The sequence below is a fragment of the Rattus norvegicus genome, chromosome 19 (assembly GCF_036323735.1).
Source record: "Rattus norvegicus strain BN/NHsdMcwi chromosome 19, GRCr8, whole genome shotgun sequence".
In the NCBI taxonomy this organism is placed as follows: Eukaryota; Metazoa; Chordata; class Mammalia; order Rodentia; family Muridae; genus Rattus; species Rattus norvegicus.
The window spans coordinates 59702502-59723863 of record NC_086037.1 but is presented as its reverse complement, the minus strand read 5'-3'; the positions used below and the strand labels follow the sequence as shown (position 1 = coordinate 59723863).

At 45.6% G+C, this 21362-nt stretch overlaps 1 protein-coding gene across 7 annotated transcripts in view; it reads right to left on the bottom strand.

The window, feature by feature from the left end:
- Wwox (WW domain-containing oxidoreductase) overlaps positions 1-21362 on the bottom strand; it is a 930922-nt gene that overhangs the window by 545460 nt on the left and 364100 nt on the right. The window contains exon 10 of one of the 7 annotated variants that reach the window (XM_008772491.4): positions 17219-21362. This exon is cut by the window's right edge and continues 63850 nt beyond it. The exons of the other annotated variants lie outside the window; for them this stretch is intronic. The gene's annotated coding sequence lies outside the window, so the exon portion shown is untranslated. Of the gene's footprint in view, positions 1-17218 lie in introns of those variants that run through there. 7 annotated transcript variants of the gene reach the window in all.

Below are 21362 nucleotides of genomic sequence, written 5' to 3'. Positions count from 1 at the left end.
CTTGAGGAATTTGCAAGATAAAACAAAACAAAATATTAGATAAAAAATAAACTCTACTTTGAAATATTTTCTTCCTAAAACCTGGGCAAGATGCCCTTGGGTTGGCATACAGACTATGTATGAACGTCTCTGTGACTCAGGAAACCTGGAGTCTCCCCGTGTCCAATTGCCTTTTCTAGGCCCTCTGGATTATTTTAGCAATTGGGATTAATTTCATGCATGGCAGTTGGATGACATATGGCCTGAGGGATTCTTAAACTGACAGTGTAGACAGAACTTAAGCCATGGAAACCTTTAAAGTACTGAGATGTAGAAATATGTCTCATAGATCTCTTCCCAAACTCCTATATTGAAATCTACTCAGGCATGTGATAGTATCAAGGTCTTTGGAGAAGGATTCTGGGATAATGACAGGGACTCATCAATGGGGTTATACTTATGATGGCTAATATTGATGCCAAAATTTGACACATTTAGAAATTGGCAGTCGACTCCTGGGCATGTCTGTGAGAGTTTCTAGATTAGGTTAACTCAGGCAGGAAGGCCCACCAGGAATCAACACTGCATAGGCTGGGGTCCTAAAAACAAATCAAAACAAAACAAAACAGGTAGAAATTGAGTTGAATGAGCATCAGAGTTCATTTGTCTTCATCCTGACTATGCTTAAGGTTGACATTTGGCCTCCACAGACACGCATTAATAGGCACACATGTACACAAACACATGGACACCAATGCAAAATGTCCACAGCATACTCAAACAACACAAAGTAGGAGACTAGGGGTGTGTGCCAACCAGCCAAGTGATGGCCATGTGGAATTCATGATTGTCTGTACAGCCAGGCAGGAGACATTCCAGAAGAAATCAAGTTTGCTAGCAAGTTAACCTTGGGTTTGATTCTCTAGGACTCCAGGACAGTAAACGTATGAGGCTTAAGCCTCTGTCTGTGGCATTTTACTATAGTAGCCCCAGGAAATTCACACAGCACCTGGTCCAGAATGGAGCTTCCAAGGCCAGTCAGTAGCTACAGTGGCCTCACTGGCCTCTCTGGCCTCTCACTTTACATCAGGACAATGGGATGAGTTGTCATATTCAAGCATGGATGGAGGATACGGGGTTTTTAAACACACATGGATGCAGATGAGGTAGAACATGAAGAAAAGAGAATGAGAAAACTTTTAGAAGGTGACTCTTACATTCTGAATGCAGGGAATGGGCCTGAGTTAGGAAAGAAAACAGAAAGATACTTGTTTTCCTAGCTCTAACTCTATCATGGGCGTCTTTGGTTTGGACGGGTCACATTCATACGATATATTCAGTGCTAGAAGTATACAGCTGTATGCAGCGGCACAGCTTCTGTCTGAACGCCAGTTCTAATTGTGTAGACGTTCATTCTGTTGTATAAACCTCAGGTCTGGGTAATTTTAGTGTGCGATGTTGCTATGCTTGCAAGGCTTTTTTTTTTTTTTCATAACAAAGTTGACAAATTTAAGTTTTTAAAAATCGTCAATCAGGGAGTCACTCTCCAGAGGCTCTGGGGTAGAAAGCCACGCTGCTCACACAGGTGACAGCTTCCTCAGAAGCAAGAATCAAAACCAAGGCAACACTGCATGCTGGGCCTGCACTTCATAAATACACGTCTGCTTCTGGGAAACTTCTGACCCGTGACATCATGCTGTCCAGGGAAGAGAGTCACCACCTAGTCAACCCCCCTCCTCTGTCCTGGAGTGAGAGCTGCCCTTTGCAGGAAATAGGAATAGGCCAAGGACGCATAGGTCTTCTTCACCTTCAGACATCAATGAAAACGGAATTCCCAGTTAGCCTATTGCACTCTAGAAATAATCCCCCCTTTGTATGTGGTGTGTGTGTGTGTGTGTGTGTGTGTGTGTGTGTGTGTGTGTGTATGTGTACATATTTATGTGCATGTGGTGTGTGTGTGTGTACATATTTATGTGCATGTGGTGTGTGTGTGTACATATTTATGTGCATGTGGTGTGTGTGTGTGTGTACATATTTATGTGCATGTGGTGTGTGTGTGTACATATTTATGTGCATGTGGTGTGTGTGTGTACATATTTATGTGCATGCGGTGTGTGTGTGTGTACATATTTATGTGCATGTGGTGTGTGTGTACATATTTATGTGCATGTGGTGTGTGTGTGTACATATTTATGTGCATGTGGTGTGTGTGTGTGTACATATTTATGTGCATGTGGTGTGTGTGTGTGTGTACATATTTATGTGCATGTGGTGTGTGTGTGTGTGTGTACATATTTATGTGCATGTGGGGTGTGTGTGTGTGTGTGTGTGTGTGTGTGTGTACATATTTATGTGCATGTGCCCATGTACTGGGTGCACATACATGCATGCGTATGTTTATGTGGAGGTGAGAGGTTGAAGTCATGTCTTTTTCAATCCATCTTACTTTCTTGGGATAAGGTCTCTCATTAAACCTGGAACTCACCGATTTGACTAGACAGGCAAGCCAGCAAGCTCTAGGGATGCTCCAGCTCCCACCTCCCCAGCGCTGGGATTGCAAACATACATTACCAAACCCAATCGTCTCACGTGGGTTCTGGGGTTCCATCTCACATTTTCATGGTGCAAGGCATGTACTCAACTCACCGAGCCACCTCCTCAGATCTACAATCCCAGTCTTAGTAATCTCGCCAGGCACGGAGGTATAGGGATAGGGACTGTCACACAGCCTGCAGCTGAACCTGAGCTCCTTAGCCTAGGACCTCTTTGTCTTCGCTAGTCACTTACCTCCCTCAGTCACTGTTTCCACATCTGCCAAGCAGGAAACATCTGCTTAGTAAGTAAAATGGAGAAGGAGCCTACATCAAAAGGTCGGGGACTAGTAAGTACCTGCTTCAACATGCTCCATAAAGCGCTGTCAATATATTGTTATTTGGACTGAATTATAATAAGGCACTTGTACTATATTATTAATAACAAATGGAATAAAAGTGTATTAAGAAATGTCCACCGTTCACCATTAGAACTAGAGTGACTATTATGGTCCTTTTCTTTACTTTCTTACCAAATGACTCGCTTCTTGATTTTTAGTCACTGAAAATTAAGAGCTTTGCCAGGCAGTGGTGGTGTATGCCATTAATCCCAACACCTGAGAGGCAGAGGCAGGAGGATCTTTAAGTTCGAAGCCAGCCTGGTCTACAGAGTGAGCTCCATGATAGCCAGGGCAAACAGAGAAACCCTGTCTTGAAAAACCAGAAGGAAAGAAGAAAAAGAAGAGAGGAGAGGAGAGGAGAGGAGAGGAGAGGAGAGGAGAGGAGAGGAGAGGAGAGGAGAGGAGAGAAAGAGGAGAGCCTATGCTAGATATTTATTAAAATGTACAAGTGAACTGACTCACAGACACCTTGAAAGTAGAAAAGAGGGGTTTCTGCTTGCCGATTCTTCTCTCCTTGCAGTAACCCCATGCACCACCCCTGCAGGCTTTCAAAGCCAGGGCCGTGTGTCTAGGCACAGATTACCTTTCTTTGCATTGTCCTAGTAACAGCCCCCCTTTTAGACAAGGAATTTAGGGGAGGCTGTGGAAATGGCAGCTGTCGATGATTAAAGTATCTGCTGTCCTTGATGCAAAGGAAGAGGGTTTCTGAGTTACAGACAGCGAGACAGGGTGCTACCAGGCACCAGGCTATACAACCCTGTGGGGCATTCAATGCCCACCAACAGATCATGAGTGTGTGCATAGGGGACATGCTTCTTTAGAACCCACAGAGCATGACAGGTAAGGTCTGGGGACCCAGGGACTCCAGGCAGTAGGACTTCTTGTCTTCTCCGGCTGTGATCACAGGGAGGTCTTATATCATAGTCAGTGGGGACACGGGTCAAGTCTAGCCAAAAGGCAGCTGAGAGGCAAGCCATGTGACCCCTTAGACTAAAGCACTTCGTTGCTGTTGTGACACCCTCTAGTGGCCATCAGGGACACGTGTACTAGATGGCACAAGGGTGATCAGCCTATGTCCCCAAGGAACCCTGGGCACACTGGAGGGGGAGATATGACATCAGTAAGAAAGAAAGAAAAGCATCCCACAACACCGTATTCTATCCATTATGCACACACACGCACACACACAGGTGCATGTGCACACCCCTAAACCAAGAAATAAATGTTATCTCTTGTGTCTTTTGTCCTGTCTTTCTTTGCCACTTGTTCTGGCTACAGAATGGAATTGGCCTAATGTCTTCAGGGATCAGACTGTGATGACTCCCAGGTCCCTTATGTGGGTTTTAACTGAGAGGCTGAAGGTTTTCCCTGCATTAAGAATCAAAGGCAGAAAACAAAAGCACTCGGGCCTTATTATCTCTGCTTCTTGTAGAAATGCCTTCCCTAATTTACCATTTGACATCATGCCAGTTTAGAAGGCTGATGAACGGTCAAGGAACCGTTTACTCACGAACTACTGCTGTGTCTTTTATATAAAAAAGAAAAGAGAAAAAAAGCCGACTTGGGCACACAACTGCCAGCTGCTTACTTAAGGCCTCATGTAGCCTTCTGCCACGGTTCAGCTCCAAGGCAAATTCTCACCTTTGCAGACTGGCTTTTGCTACCTCAGTTTTGTTCCATGACAATAGCATGCAACATAGTTTTGCTGAGGGCTTGGACTCTAAAGACCACCCCCCCCCCCAAATTCAAGGGCTGAGTGTGGGAGAGGGTGAGTTTGGACCCCACAGCATCCAGTGTGGTATTTTTGCAGAATGCCTCTCTTTTCCTTCATTCAGAATTCGTGTGATAATCTTCATCTTTCCAGATAGAAGAACACAGACCCTATCACACCCTCCAGAGTCAGGTTCCCCTCGTCGGGTCCTTGGTCCAGCATTATCAAGTAGATGTGCTTGGTAGGCGATTTCTGTTCTTTCACAATTGGTGTCCATGGGAGTTTGGTAGATCCTCTAGGAGGGGTGATGTGGGGAAACACATCAGGATTAAATCTGGATTGAAGACTAGCTCCACCCAATTCCCATCATTAGACTCCTCCATTTGGAGACATCCTCTGGTGGTGCATGAGACACCAGATCATGAAGATAGTCTCGTCAGTCCTTGCTAAGTCTACATTCATTTTCATATTATAAAAGTAACCCTTGCTCCCAGTGAGAGGAGCAAAGGACAAAGGAAAGGCACAGGAGAGGTTCCAGCTATGGTGATAAGGCCTGGCACATTCAGGTCCCATAAATATGTGTGCATAGGCCATTGACATGTAGCCCTGGGAGACAAGTGCTTTTCTGACTGTCCCCTTACAGAAGGAAAGCAGGATGCTTACTAAGATCCAACCCTGACTTGATGCCATTCCACATGGCCAATGAGTGATACAGAATTTGATCCCAGGTCCATCTGACCAAGTTCAATAAGTAACTGCAGACATTTTCCTTTTGTTCTGGCTTTTAAAATTATTTCTTTATTTCTCTATTTACTAATGTGCATCAGTGTCCAACCCACATATATGTCTGTGCACCACATACATGAGTTATGAGCAGTTATGAGCTGCCATGTAGGTGCCGGGAGCAAACCTGAGACCTCTGGAAAAGCAGTCAATGCTCTTAACCTCTAAACCATCTCTCCAGCCCTCGTGTGTTTCTTTCTGCAGCTTTTTCTATTGCATGCATGCATGCATACACTTGTGCACAAATATATATATATGTATATATAAATATAGTATATATAATATATGCATATATTATATAAAAGAACTATGCATATTGTGTATGTGTATATATGTATTTATTCAGAATCTTGTACTGTACATATACATGTATTAATACAAAGTAATTATTTTAATATAATACATGCATTTTCATAGACTGCTTTTTACATTCAAAATGTAAATTACTAATATACGTTACCTCTGTGAATTTTTTTAATTTAGAGTGTTTGTGTACATATACACATGTAATATGTACCACATTGTATTCAGGGAGGTCAGGGGACAACTTGTGGGAGTTGGTCCTTCACTCATGTGAGTCCCAGGGACTGAACTCAGGCCGTCCTGTCTGTCAGCAAGCACTTTTCTCCACTGAGTCATCTTCCTAGCCCTTCTCTGAATAGTCTGAAAGCCTTTCAGGAGTTTAAATTAGGGGATGGATGGATGGATCACTGATTTAGTATCTAACATCCACTGTCTGGAACTCTAGCTTCACGACATGTATTTACTTGGGCCTCCATGGGTACGTGCACTTACGTGTATACACCCGTGCACAGATATACACATACTTAAAAATATGTGCACTTACATGTACATACCCACATACAGATTTGCACACACTTGAGTACAAAATAAATGTTTTGAAAATTTTAATTTTATCTACACTGCTTCAAGTCAATAGATGATTATACTTAATAGTGAGAAACACACATCTAATAAAAAAAAACCTCCACTGGGTAAAACAAGGATATGCTTAGAAGAAGCAGGGGGAGCTCAGCGTACAGGAAGGGACTACTGTGGAGCAGCCGGAGTGCAGCCACCACATACAGACACATTCACATTCCCTGGTCTGATACCCAGAGCAAACATCAGCTCTAATGAACATTTGGCAAAATGACATCTCATTGGCGTGTCAAGAAGAAAGCTAATCCCTTCTTCTTTGCCCCCAGATTGCTGCTTTTTATGAATCCCAGACACACTCACTCGTAGGGACAGATGGATCTGCAATCAGAAAATGGGTGACGTGAGGGGAAGTCCGGGCCAGGCAGCGTGACTGTATGCTTCTACCTGAGGGTTCCTAATTCTGTTATCACGGTCTTCCCTACGGCACGACTGTTGAGCCCTGCTACTCCTGCTCTGCTCTTACTAATCATGTCTGAACAGATTGGCTCTCACTCACCCACTCACTCACACAGACGGCAGACAGACCAGAGGACAGAGAAGGTGCAGCGGAAACAGGAGGACAGGCTGTAGTCCGAGGTTCCAGGTGAGCTGGTGTGTACTTCGAGTCTGTGTATGCGTGCCTCTGTGTGTGCGCGTGCGCGTGGGCCTGCCTGTGAGTAAGTAACGGAAACAGGAAGTACTTGTATTTGAATGAAAGAGTGCTGTTGTATTGGATCTGATCCTGTCTACAAGGAAGGAGTAAACTGCTCATCAGAGAACACAGTCCAGGTTGGACACAACCACCCTTGGGTGTGGTTCACTGGTTGGTCTGCCTTATTTGTGAACTCTTGCACTAGTCATGATCTGCCATCTTGTCTATAGACAAAATGCATTCTTCCGTGAGGTGAGTGTAGACACCTGCTAAGAATCACATGACCACCCCTGGAGGTGGGGTTCAGAAACCCTGGAATATGCACCCAAAAAGTCTTTGGGTCCGCAGCCCTATGTTTGTCCACAAGAATTAACCAGACTCTTTACAGGGGCTCCGTGTCTGCTTGTAATGAAGCAGCTGTTTCGTGGAGGAGAGACGGACTGTGGAAAGTTCTAATCTCTCACCCTCAGTTCCTCAGGAGGATTCTTTCTAGAGCCTCTGTGTGAGCTTCCGTGAAGGATGCCTAAGGGAGGGGCATGTGGGTGTCCGGGTGAAAGACCTCAGTGAGTCCTCACAAAATCCCCTCACCAGTAGAGCTTGGTTGGTTCACTGTGGCTATTGGGACTTTTCCTCTGTGCATTTAGTCGAAAACTTAAACACCACAGTTCACCTACGAGTGTATCAATTCCCCCAGCACTTACTGGGGGCCGTGCAAGGAGAATCCTAGCAGAAAAAGGAACCAGGCAACTCCATGTATCCATAAAGGGGTATGAGAAAGGCAGGTGTGGGGTCTGAGGCGCAAGGACATGACATACAATGCAAAATTCTAACTCTTGTCACGTGCCATTCCCGAGGTCACTAAAATACGTCTTTACCTTTACCTGTGTGACTCACAGCCAGGAAAGGGTATGGCTTTGCTCGCTGTTCAAAGTGACTATTTCATATTTCAGGTAATGGGAGAAATGGCAATAGAATAAATGTATAAACGAGATAAGTTTTCAAATGCATCTCATAGGTACTATTCAGGTCCAAAATGAACAGAAATAAACAATCCTCCAATATCAGGTGACATATTTTATGTGCTTCCTTACTGAGCATTTTTTTAGGGGGGGTGAGGTAGCAGAAAGAAAATGCCCCTAAATCAGGGGACGCGGGTATTAGAAATAAGATCAACCCGGGTCCTTTAACAATCAAATTTATGACTAGTAAAGGGTTATGAAAAATTCTATCTCCATGTCGAATGTGGGGAAGGCAAAGTCTTTGGAGGGTTATCGTGATAAACTGCAAGCCCCGCTGTGAGTGTGGCGAGCGGAATGAGAGGTTCAAGAGTTCAGAACTCGAGTGTTTCAAAGGTGTTCTGTTAAAGAGGAGGGCAGCCACAGACAAAGGCAGAGAAAGGTCATTCTTACAGCTATTCCATCTCCATTACAGCAGGGAAACTCCCGGCCACGGCAGAGCCACCCGGCCCCAACTTGCATACCGAGAAGCCAGTTAGGTCTCAGCAACAAATTAAAATCTTAAACAAACGTCAGGTAGAGAATGTTCATAGCAGAGCGTCTATATTGCTACCTGGGCTTCCCAAAGCAACACCAAATAAATGGATACCAACACTCCTCCATTCGTACTCCCTCCCTTGTTTTTGGTGTGAGTGATAGATTAATTAAAGATTATAATCTATCTTCCTCACAAGGCCAGAGGAGGGACTTGTAATCAGGAACTTAATTTTCTTTCGAGTAACTGCCGAACTTGAATGTGTTCTCCCAAATAAAATAATCCCACCCCTCCCCACTTTCTCAGCTTGCAACCCCAAGGTTGGAGAAAGACAGTGATTGTGATTTGCCCTGTAACTCACCCCTCATCTTTCAGTCCTCGGGAAATGGGGGAAAGGTGAATTTCATTTACTGATTATCAGCAAGCCCATGGAGAGATAGGCCAAAGCTGCTATAATGGGAAAGCAGTCCCAACTGGCTTCCACCGACCTTCCGAGCAAGGCTGTCCAATGGTGTGTTCCAACACAGGAAGAGGGTTCTGACCCTCTTCGATCACCTGCCCACCAAATCCAGACAGCATCAGCTGCATCTGCCAGTGTCCCCACCATCCGCCAGGGACCCTCTTGTCCACCCTTCCAGCGAGTGTGGGAGTAAGGACCAAGAATCTGACTCCAGCGCTTGATAAGGGTTGTCCCAGTGACATAACTCAAGCCCCCATTTCTGCCAGCAGGTGAGATTTCAAAGGTGGACTGACTTCCAGTTACAAGACTGAGCATAGCAGTGAGGCCAAAGTGGACCGCACAATGCAAGAGAAAACCATGAAGCCTAAATATTGGTGGGAAGGGTAAAATGAGTACAGGGTCAGTCTTCTGACAGGAGGTAACACTTGAGAATGGTGAGCAAACAAACTCCTCACAATAGTGTCTTTGGAACAGGACACGTGCTGCTCTCATGAACTCAGGAGGGCCGTGGCTGTCTGTGCGAGCCAGAGCCAGTGAATATTCCAGCAAGGATGGGGAAGGGGGTTGTGAGTCCCCACCCTTAGCTGAGGACTATTCAGAGTTGATGGCTGCTGGGGGAAGAGAGTCGGTTTTCTTTAGAAGTGTATACTTTCTACCACAACCCAGTGGATGGCCTCACATGGGAGGCAACACAATCTGGACTCCGTGGGTAATTTTAAAAAATGGATATAACTCTAAAGGAGTTGGAGTGGAACTGGGAAGGGTGGGGGCGAATAAGATCAAAATATATAGTTGTGGATGTATGGAATTATCAAAGAATTAATAAAATATTATATTTATAGAAGAAAATAAGCTCCCCTCCACATACTTAGGAGAGATTTCAGAGGACGTATTATGCATCCTCCTAAGCTCCTCCTTATCTGCTCACCAAGAAAACAGACATCAGGTATCACTGGTGGGTTCTAACAGACATCAGGTAACAGACAACAGATGAGTGGGCAGAGTTGGGGAGAGAGAGACAATGGGAGGGAGGGCAGTTGAAATTAACATACCAAAGACTTAGCCTCGAGGCTAGCATACACTAACCATCTAATAAATGACTTTAGAGATGTTCCTTTGAGAGCTATGAATTGATACATGAAGGAGAAAGATAACCCACATAAGCGAGCAGGAGCCCAGTGGCTTCCTTTCCTTCGCACCGTGACTATCAGCCTCAGAGACCCCAACTCAGCTGGAAGGAAGCATCTCCAGGTTTACTTCCTGCACATGGGGCGGCAGTGGCTCCGTACTGAGACTCACAGAAGAATCCAGGAGCCATGGGCACAGCCCTATCTGCAAGGGGACATAAAGGGGCAGGAGCAGGCTCTGGCAAAAACTGTCAAGTGACAGTTCCACATCCCAGACCCAGGTCAGAGCAGGCTGGAAGCCGGATACTTGTGGATTGGTCGGCAATACTGCAATCAAAGGCTGCCTGGTAGCCAGCTCCTCCAGTGGCCTCGAGGCAAGTCACAGTCTCGCAGAGTGGCCAACGGCGGCAGGTTACTTAGGGGAATCATCCCTACTTTATACCCTGGAAAACTGGTTTCCAGAACATTCTATGCTCTGGTACAACTCTAAAGCATTAGAGTTAGATTCTCTCCAGCCCTTTTCCCGGCTCCAGTGGAAACGGAGATTTTGGAATTCCTGAGTGCACCTTGGGACAGAGACCACTGGCTTTCCGATCTCCCACATTCAAGGTATCAAAATATGAGCCTAGGGAGGCATCCTTTAAACAGCAACTTCAGAGGTCAGAGGCATTGGATGCAATCAAAATCTTATTCGGTGAAGGGTTTAAATGTCCCCTTTTCTTCCCACTTCAGGGCAACGGTCTGGTTGGGAGGATTGTTCAGAGGACCGCAGGGGTAGCACATATCATATTCTTCTGACTCCTTCCAGAAATCAAATCTTACCATTAGCCCCAGCACCATTAGAGCAAGTAGTTGGAGCAGAGATGCAGACAGAGAAGATAGAGTAGGCTGATTCCCCATAGAATTGTCTCCTGGGTCACGGAGACCTAACCTAGTGTGGGCGCCACCACCAATCACTCATCTCTGCTGAAAAGGCAGAACCACCGGGTGACAGTCTGCTTCTGTGCCTGATACAGGAAGTGGGTGTAGGAAATAGGTAAGAGTGGGGAAGTAGCAAGGAGTGAAACACATAACCTTCAGGCTTCACGGTAAAAGGCATCTTAGGGAACAAACCTGCAACCTCAACCACTCGGGATGCTGAGGCAGGATGACCACAAATTCAAAGCCTGACTGGGCCATGGCTTACAATCAAGGGCAGTCTAGTAATTCAGATCCTGTCTCAAAAGTTTGAGAGGGCTCTGTGGACACAGCTCTGTGGGAGAGCACTCCCTAACACACAGCTCAGGTCTGATTCCATGTATGCAGGGTGAGAAGAAAGAAAAATGAAAGAAGAAGGGGAAAAATGATAAGCCAGATATTAGCCCCAAACATTCAATTTTCAGGAAAATCCTGATTTAAAAGCCCAGAGCTGGGACAGTCTGCTCACAGGTAGGCCATTCGCTATCTTTCTGTTTCAGCCAAGTTTCCTCTTGAGACTGAGTCTTCACCCCCACAGCTCTTTGCCTCTAGAGTTCCCTTGCCGTGAAGCCAACCCACTACAAAATCTTACGGTCATGAACTCTGCAACACACACACACACACACACACACACACACACACACGTGCGCGCGCACGCATGTACACACACACGTATACTCACACACACGCACACACACATACACGTACAAACACACACGCACACACACACGTACACACATACACACACGCGCATGTACACACATGTACACTCTCACACACACACATGCACACACACATACACAGACGCACACACACATACACACACGTACACACACGTACACACACGTGCATGTACACACACATGTACACACACGTACACACACGTGCATGTACACACACATGTACACACACGTACACACACACACGTACACACACACGTACACTCATACACATACACACACACATATACACACATACACACGTACACACACGTGCATGTACACACACATGTACACACACACGTACACACACGTACACTCATACACATACACACACATATACACACATACACACACATATACACACATACACACACGTACACACACGTGCATGTACACACACATGTACACACACACGTACACACACACACACACACACGTACACACACACAATAGCGGGCTGAAACCAGAAACCAAAATAAAATTGGCCATCCCTGGACTAGTCCTATCAGGTTTAATCCGAGAGGTTGCCTCAATGGAGTCCATAGATACAAAAGCTAAACCAGCAAGATGTAAAATAAAACAAAGGGGACTCAAGGACCATAGCCAAATGCTTTGCTGGGGCAGCTAATCTCGACCCAGTTATGTGAGGACACATCTGAGGGGTCACCCGGTATCCCTGTGGCTGAGCGGCTGACTCCTCCTCCAGGGCGTGAGAGAGTGGAGTCTAGGAACTCCAAGTCCCCCACTGGCCTGACTTGGAGTCCAAACCCCAGCTGTTGAAAACAGAGCAGCGCTTTCTTTTCACTCTCCACGGAGCCGTTACTGAGGATCACTCTTACAAGCCAAATTAAAAAAAATATTAATAAATTACAACTTTCAAAGAATGCTAAAAAGCCCACGGGCGTCTAAGAGTGCTCAAAAGAAACAACAAAGTATTAAGCCTGAGACAAATGGGTTTACTGTGTGTTTACTGCGATGTTGACTTAACGTCCCACGGCAGAAGGTCTCCTACCTCCACTTACCACGGCTTTGTATGATAATAGCGGCATTAATTTTAAAATAATCATGAATCAATCATGGATTCTGACTCTTGTTTTTACAGGCAACAAAACACTCTAATTAGCACCTTGGATGCTTTGGAGATAGGCACCGGGTGACAGAAATTCTTCTGTTTAATTTCTCCTAATTACCCACGGTAAACGAGGCTGAAAGAGAACTAGAGCTGTGTCACAAGCCCTGACAACTTGTCCCAGGACATAAACACCTTGAACCTTGCCACACTGGATGTACTGAGCTCTGTGACCTAGACAGTGCTGATGTTTAGGAGGACAGAGCTGTCCTGTACACGGTAGTATTAAACATAGCCTTGACCTCCATCCAATGGGCGCTGGATGGAGCATCTCTCCCCTAGTCCCTTCTCACTCCAGACATCGCCAAGTATTAACCAAAAGCCAAATCACCCAACTGAGAACCACTAGACAAAAAACGTCTTCACACCAAGTGTCTTAGCTAGGTTTTACTGCTGTGAACATGACCATGACCGAAGCAACTCTTAAAAAGAACATTTAATTGAGGCTGGCTTAGAGGTTGGGAAGTTCAGTTATCATCCAGGCAGGAGCATGGCAGCATCCAAGTAGGCATGGTGCAGGAGGAGCTGAGAGTTCTACATCTTCATCTGAAGGCTGCTAACAGGATACTGACTTCCAGTCAGCTAGGACGTGGGTATTAAAGCCCACGCCCACAAGGCCACACCTCCCAACAGTGCCACTCCCTGGGCCAAGCATATACAAGCCATCACACCAGCTATTATAAACACCAAATGTCTTCACACATCTTGCTTTTAAAGGTTGTCTCAAGAGACACTACAAGGCTGAAATGTATTTAATTGGAGAGAGTTAAAAGTGATCAAGGGACAGGAATTAAATGGAAAAGATGCATCTGGCATCGACTTCAAAGAAGAATGAGCTGATTCAAAATTATCTCCTAGTTGCACAGAGTCTCTCATTCCTACAAAGTGCAGGGGTTTTCTAAAGCATCCACCCAGAGTGTGTTCTGTTGTATGTTCAAGCAGTTTTGTATCAAAGACTCCAGGAGGACAGGTTCAGGAGCAGACTTGCCTTAAAGTCACTCTGCAGGAAGAAGATCATGTGTGCTACACGTGATACAAACAACTTTCCTGCTAGACATGTAATTTGGGGTTCTGTCCTCTTAGGAGGCATTGGTAGGGGATGTTTCCAATGACCACACTATGACAGTGAGCTTTTCTGGTCACCAGGACTTGTCTAGGATGGTGTGAGACCATATGCGCCTCAGGGTGCCATGCTGGACTTCATGCTTGTTTTGGGTAAGTCTGAGATTGCTCAATGGAGTCTGGTAGAACAGCGGCACTGGGGCTTAGAACATCACCTGCCCTTCTGACTCTCCCAACTCCCCTACAAGTCACCATATTCCTTGATGTAGATGGGAGTAAGCAGCCATTCCTCAAGGCTGGGTGAGGGAGGCAGGCAGTATCAGGAGCGGTCCGCCACCAGCCCTCACTGATGCCCTATCTCTTCCTGCTCCCACCTCCACCACAGTGCAGTTATGGTCTGAGCATCCTGCACTCCAGTGTGGACTGTCAAGGCCATGTTAACAACCAGGGCTGTGTGCTACGTCTGCACAGAAACGCTCTTGACAAAGCTCTTTCATTAAAGTTACAGAAGCCGGGGCTGCTTACTGGATGTCTCAGGCAGAGAGGTCGTGTGCTTCACAACCGTAAAGTATGATGTCCCAACCACTGGTAAACCATGCCTCTGTGTTTCATATCTCCATTTTGCATGGAAAAAATTATACTTGGTGCCTTCTTAAAATAGCATGTGCCTTCCTAAAACTCCTAAACAAGGCTCTGGTTAGGCCACCATGATTCCATGTCAACAACACAGAGGACAGATGGGGATAGAGAGGGACGGGGAAGGAATGAGATGATGTAGCCCTAGAGGCTCAGGGCAGCCACATAATTATTTACTCCAAGACACCATTGTCCCTGAGAAACAGGACAAGGAGAGAACATATTGTTGGCAGCCTCCCGGCCCCTCTCCCCAACCAAACCGAGTGACCACAGTCTATTTCAGGAAACAATACAGAACAAAGAGTAAGGGCTATTTCTTGCAGGAAAATCTTGTCCAGTTGGCTCTGTATTGTCACCAGAGACTGAATAGCTGGTATTTTAAACTTCTTTTATTACATTTTAAATATGATCTGTTACATGGTGCATAATAATTCATCAGTTAAAAGACAAATATGAACTTTCTGGTTCATTAAATCTTACTAATTAAGCTGGATTTTAATGGAAGAAGGTTAAAAATGAAGTGTCTTGTGGTGGGGGAGAAACATATCTAACCACCAAAAGACAGAAATCCCCGTTATGACTTCAGTGTCAGTACCAACAGTACTAGCGGCCCCACAGTAACAATGGCAACTGTACCAAGAACAAGGGGGGAGGGGCATGAATTGGCCCGAGCCCAGGAGAGAATTAGGAAGGGATGTTTTCAGGCTGACACAGTTCTGCATTATTTGCTGTGGATTGGATAGCCATGCAAATTGGAATTGCCAGGATGTAATGATGGCTTCTCCAGGACACCTGAGCACAGCCTTTAGGGAAGAGCTTACGCTGAGCGCCACACACCACACACCACACACCAATGCAATATCCAGGGAAGGTGCTGTGCTCTTACCTGGAATTTTCTGTCCCCCCCCCCTAAACTCCTGCTGCTGGCTATACCCTGAGCCTCCCTCTCCCTGCATTCCCCTCTTCCCTTGAGAGCCTGGGCCTCCTTCAAGGAGTCTGTGAGCAGCTGGTTCTCCTGCCCTAGGCTCACCTTCACATAAATCAGAAGCCTCTGGTGGACATCAGGAGTGAGGGTAAACAGCTCATCTTTCTAACACAGTCAGTCCATGAAGTGCTAAAGCCATTTCCATCCAGCCTGTACTACATCAAAGAAAATAAAAGTGATGGAATTACCCCCCCCCACACACACACACATATCAGACTAGCGAGAATTAAAATCCCACCACCCGGATACAGAGTGCATGTATTTGAAATCCACAAAGAATCAGACTAGGGTTGCTTCCAAACCCATGACCTTCAGCCCTTCGAATGTTTACGATTCAGTAATTACCGGATGGCAAAGTACCTGATAGTTATTCTGCTTCCTCTGTTATGGAACCATTTCAATAAAGACTGGGGTGAGCTGACTTCTTGCTTAGAAGTGGGTGTTACAGGGACCCAGTGTATGGCTGCTCACTGAGTGACCTCAAATTTATACACAGTGGCACATACAATCAGACACTATAAAATCCATATTGAGGTTGTTTGCTTTTTACATATGACTTTATCATGATTTATCATTGTCGTCAACGTCACCAACACCACTACTATGTTCTAAGATCTTATTCAAGAAAGAATGTTGCTTGGTTTCTGTGGAGACCATGATGGGCTTTCTCCCTACCATAACCCACGATGCTGATGCTGGACTCTATATCCCAAGGCTCATGCAGTCTCTGAAGTTGCAGCCCGCCCCGTACGTTTTAACCTAAGCTGGTGAGAGCATCTCATCTGCTCAATTAGTGTTGCTGCAGAATACCATTTCCTCTCGTGGCTGATAAAATATTAATCAAAAACAGGAACTGAGTGATTTCTCAGTGTGGATGTCTTCTAATGGTAATATGGGGCAGCAAAGAGAGATCTAGAGGTCGTTTGATAGTGAGTGACTGAGGAGGCAGAGGGAATGACATGGGGACTGGGAGATGGTGAGAACAGCCTGAGAGTCAGGGGAGTTGTCTCCTCCAATGTGGAAGAGAACCGAGTGCTCGAACACCAAGGTTCCTGCCAGGCCTGAGAAACAGTCTCTAGTGTGTCCTTTGTGACTGTCAAAGGGTGACAACAACGCCAGGGTGTTGCTGTTTGTGGTTTTAATCTGAACTTGTCTTTTCCACCCCTTCCAGGTTTCGTGACTGTACTTAATGCCTTAGTAAAGGCCATAGAGCAAAGATGGGTGAGTCTCAATTCTACGTCCTGAGTTTACAACATCTGTCTTCTGCTTCCTTCTACGTCCCTCCACTGCCATGCCTAGATGTATGAAAAGAACACAGCTTCGGGACGTCCAATATGGGAGTGCAGCTGGCTTCAGACAAATTGCTTCATCTCTCTGACCCTGGACTTCCTGAATTATCGCTACAATTGTTGCCTTCCCCGTCTAGAACCAAAAGTATGTCAACATCTTGGAAGACCTAGATGAACGCTCTCCACAACCCGGTCCCCACAAGCACAGGTGCTCTCACAGGCCCACAGTAGACATACTCCCTAGTGGGCTCATGACAGGAAGAATGAGCTACTTTGTAAAGCAATGACTGACTACTATCTAATGCTTTGAGGAATCCAGCAAGTAACCCAACCTGAGAATCCCATATCTCTAATGCTTACCTTAAAAGATAAGATAAACAGGTTTTGGTTTTTTTTTTTTTTTTTTTTTTTTTTTTTTTTTTTTTTGCTATGTCAGATATTCAGGTGGAAAAGTCTATGCAAACGTCCCAAAGTCTGATGACACCAGAATGTGGAACTCTGACCCTCAGGATTGGCTACAACAGACTTTGGATTTGTTCTAGTGAAATAAAGGGGCACGTGTAAAGTTTTTTTAGAACACCTATAAAGTCAGAAACCGGTGTAGCATAACCCGTAAAGAGGGAAGATGTGTGTTTAGAATTTAACTTAGGTAGATGAGCAGCTTTTCTGTCACTGACAGGCATGTATGTCTGGTCTCTCCCTTGTAAGTAAAACTGTCTGCCCTACAATATGTCTGTCCTGAGTGTATGGGTTGTCTTCTCTAATAGAGCTAGAGGTTAACGGCCCCAGATTGGGTTCTTGGGCTACACATTTAATCATTTTCTGCCTTTTCCACATCCCTCCTCCTTTCTGACTCTTTCTTAGGATGGCCCATCACCACCTACTCCCTCACAGTGAAATATTGCATTGAAAGGCAGAGACAATCTACAAGATGCCCACTAAAGCTTCTCGAAGATTCCCTGGCCTCAGTAATGAAGTCCTGGGAGTGAGTCATGCAAGGCTGTCAACTCTTGGCTATGTACTCACACAGAATGTGCCTGCTTGTTGGCTAAGGCCGATGCATGCTTCTAGAACCATCAATCTTCTTGGTCCTGCCAACCGTCCTTCATGAAGTGCCTATTCGTCCTGACCACTGCTGTCTAAACAAGAGTGTTCAGAGCTCTCTATGTTCCTTTTATATGTGAGTCATGGTAAAGCACAAACTCATCTACCTTCCATCAGATGCCATCAAGGACCCTCTCCCTTGACTCGGGAAGCTGAACTTCAGGAACTTTGGATTCAAAAGAGAGGCTCTATGGGAAGAAGGGGCCTGCTGAGGGTGAACCCCTTCACTGTAATGCATGAGCAGCGAATGTGGAGATTCATAAGCTGCATTGGCTTTCTGTCCCGCACAGTGAACACCACTACCACCTTCTCCCACCTCCTCACATTCACTGGGCAGTCCTACATGCCGATGTCCGTGTGTACTTGGCTTTCTTGGCGTGATACTTTCTTGTTCTGCCCAAGCACCAGCAAGATTAAGGAGCCCCCTCTCTGCTCTGTGCGTGCACAATCAGCGAGCAGAGCCTAGGAATTACCACCTGCTTCCTCATCCTCAAAAAATGGAATTGAAAGTCTCGGAGACATTAAAACCAATTAATACTGTGAAATGCCGCTCAAATTACCCTCTTTAATGTGTGTCCTCCTAATTACCATCTGCTTTTACATCTAAAAACTTCACTCCGAGTGTTCCTGTCATGATTCTTTGGCTCTCCTCACTGCAATCCATTAGAATGATAAAAAGACGTTTTAAAAGTTTAGAATCTGGCTTAGCAATCCCACACCTGGGAACCAGCCCGTCAGAATCCAAGCATCGGTCTAGACTGGGCAAGGGTGCTGACTGCACCACTGTCGGTGGCTGGCACAGAGGGAGAGACCTCAGACATTGAGTGAAAGCCCCATAGACTCCATTTGGGAGGTGGCTGTGTAGAGCCTCTGCAAGGAATCCTGTTCCGCTTACCAGAAGAGCTAAATCCAAATCTCTATGCAGACGGGCCCTGCGTTTTATAGCAAGCAGGTGCGGTGGGGAGGGGCTCATCAAAGCCCTGTCTTAATGCAGTCAAGCTGCCATCACAAAACGACCAGCACCTGAAGGTTAATGTGTACAGGGCTAGAAGTCCAAGGTCAAAGAGCAGTAGATTTTGTGTCTATGGACGGTCTATGAAGGATGTGGAAGGCACCTCCTCACCTTATATGGAAGGAGAGGTGAGGATCTCTCATGAACTTCTTTTGAAAAAACAGCACTTAGGTTTTCTTTGAGAATTTCATATTTATGTTTGATCATAGTTACCCACCATTTCCTGCTTCCCACTGTTCTGAGATTCCCCCAGGCCTCCCCTAACAGCAAATCCTTGTTTCATGGCCCACTGAGTCAAATGGGTATTGCCTGTGAGCATGGACTAACTACTGGGGCCAATATCCCTCAGGAAAACGGACTCCCCCTATCCCAGCTCAATCGCCAGTAACGCCTCAGTTAGGCGTGGGGATTTCGTGCGTCTCTTCCCTTTCATGCTGAAATGTTGACTGGCTAGACTTGGGCAAATCTTGTCCAGACAACCGTAGTTACTATGAGTTCCTGATGCAACAGCTCTGTCATATCCAGAAGACATCTTTTTGTCCAGTACTCCCTGACTTCTGTCTCTTATAATAGTTACACTCCATGTTCCAGTATGTTCCATGAGCCTTGTGGGGAAGGACTCTATGAAGAATCCACTTTATGGCTCATGGACATCCTAAGGGCATCCCTATGTGAATTGGGATTTCAACCCATTCTTGAATAATGGAAATAAACATTCCAATCACAGCAAATTATATGTATATACATACACATATATATATATACACATATATGCATACATATATATACATGCACATTAGTCTTCATACAATATACCCATATGTGATATATGCATTATAGACATATATGAAGTTTGCAAGAAGCAGATTACTGTGTTTTATCCCACACAGAAAGGGGTTTGGAATAGACAAGGCAGAAGGGGTGAAAAGACTGGCCAAGAGGTGATCGAAATGATTATCAAACAATGCATCGCTAATAAGAAAAACAAACTGCAGAGACCTGGGTGTCCCTCCCTGTGTCTCAGATGTCCAGCCCCTGAGCAATGAAGCGTGAGTGCTTTTAATCCTCACGCTCGGGCATCAGTGACTCCTGTTTCACAGAAGAGACAGTGGCACACAGATAAAGGTCAGGACCACTTGTACCTGCTTCAGAGCGTCTCCATCTCTCTATAACCATCAAATGACAACACCGAACCAGGGCCACAGCTCAGCCAAAATCAGATTTACAACTTCCCAAGTGGTAAGCAGTGTGAGATACTCAACTCAGACTGCTTGGAGGACTTCCTGAGATTTTCTGCATGATACACTCCACCTTTGCTAGTCCTACAGAAAAGTATGCCTCTAAGCACCACAGGATACATGTGGCTGCCCTGGTACAATGTTGAAATGCAACTTTATGATCAGTGAGTCACAAACAAGGTTCCATGACATGTTCTCTTGGAGTTAAGGGAGACCCCAGCCCTGGTACAGACACTGTTAGGCAGAATGGAGGCCTTCAGAGGGAGAAGGCACACTTTCTGTGAGGTTGGGAACTTTTGTATGTGGCTGGCCCATTTCCCAGGACATTCCTCGGTGCCGGGTACACAGCTGACATTTCTACGGTTTTCCTAAATAAATGGAATCTGGGCACCTTGTGAATATGCCTTGTTGATATTAAAACTGCGAGTCTCTACTTGTATAGAAATGAAACAACACCACCAAAACTACTCCTATGGGAATTGTGTGTGCTTTACGTAAAGATAACTTTAATAACAGCAAACGCGAACCAGCAACAACTGCCACATACTAAACTCCAATTAAAAGGCACCATGCCAGGCCCTTTAAGGGCTTACTTCTCGTTCCTCTTGCAGGGTGTCAGAAAGATGCTAGAGCTCTTGGGTAAGAGCCGAGGGGGGGGGGATTTAATATCCTCATTGAAGGTTGTCTGGCTAGTCATGAGCATACCGGATGTAGAGGCAGGGTGAGCCTTCTTCTACTCACTCCATCTCTGTGTGTACCTATGTGCTCACCCACTGATGAAAAGCAGATTAAATAGTAGGCGATCTGGTCAATTTCACACGAGCTTCTAGTCCAGCTACCCAGCGTCCTGGGGAGGGCTGAGGATTTTGATAGGTGTATTAATGCCAGGGGATATTTCAGTGTTTGGGCTCTCTGGACCACAACATGATAGTTATAGAATCCAAACCCAACATTTTCCCTTTCTCTGCTGGAGCCCATAATAATTCAGCAGACATTCATGAAGACACCATTATGATATCATGTCTGCCCCCCCTCCCCCAATACTTACACTGAGTGGGGCAAGGCGTGCACTTAAAGCACAGCTCGAAACAATTCTAGTTCTGGCAACTAGTTCTGGCTCATCCTCTTACTCCTCTGTGGATACGTAACCCATCACAATACTCTAGGAGACT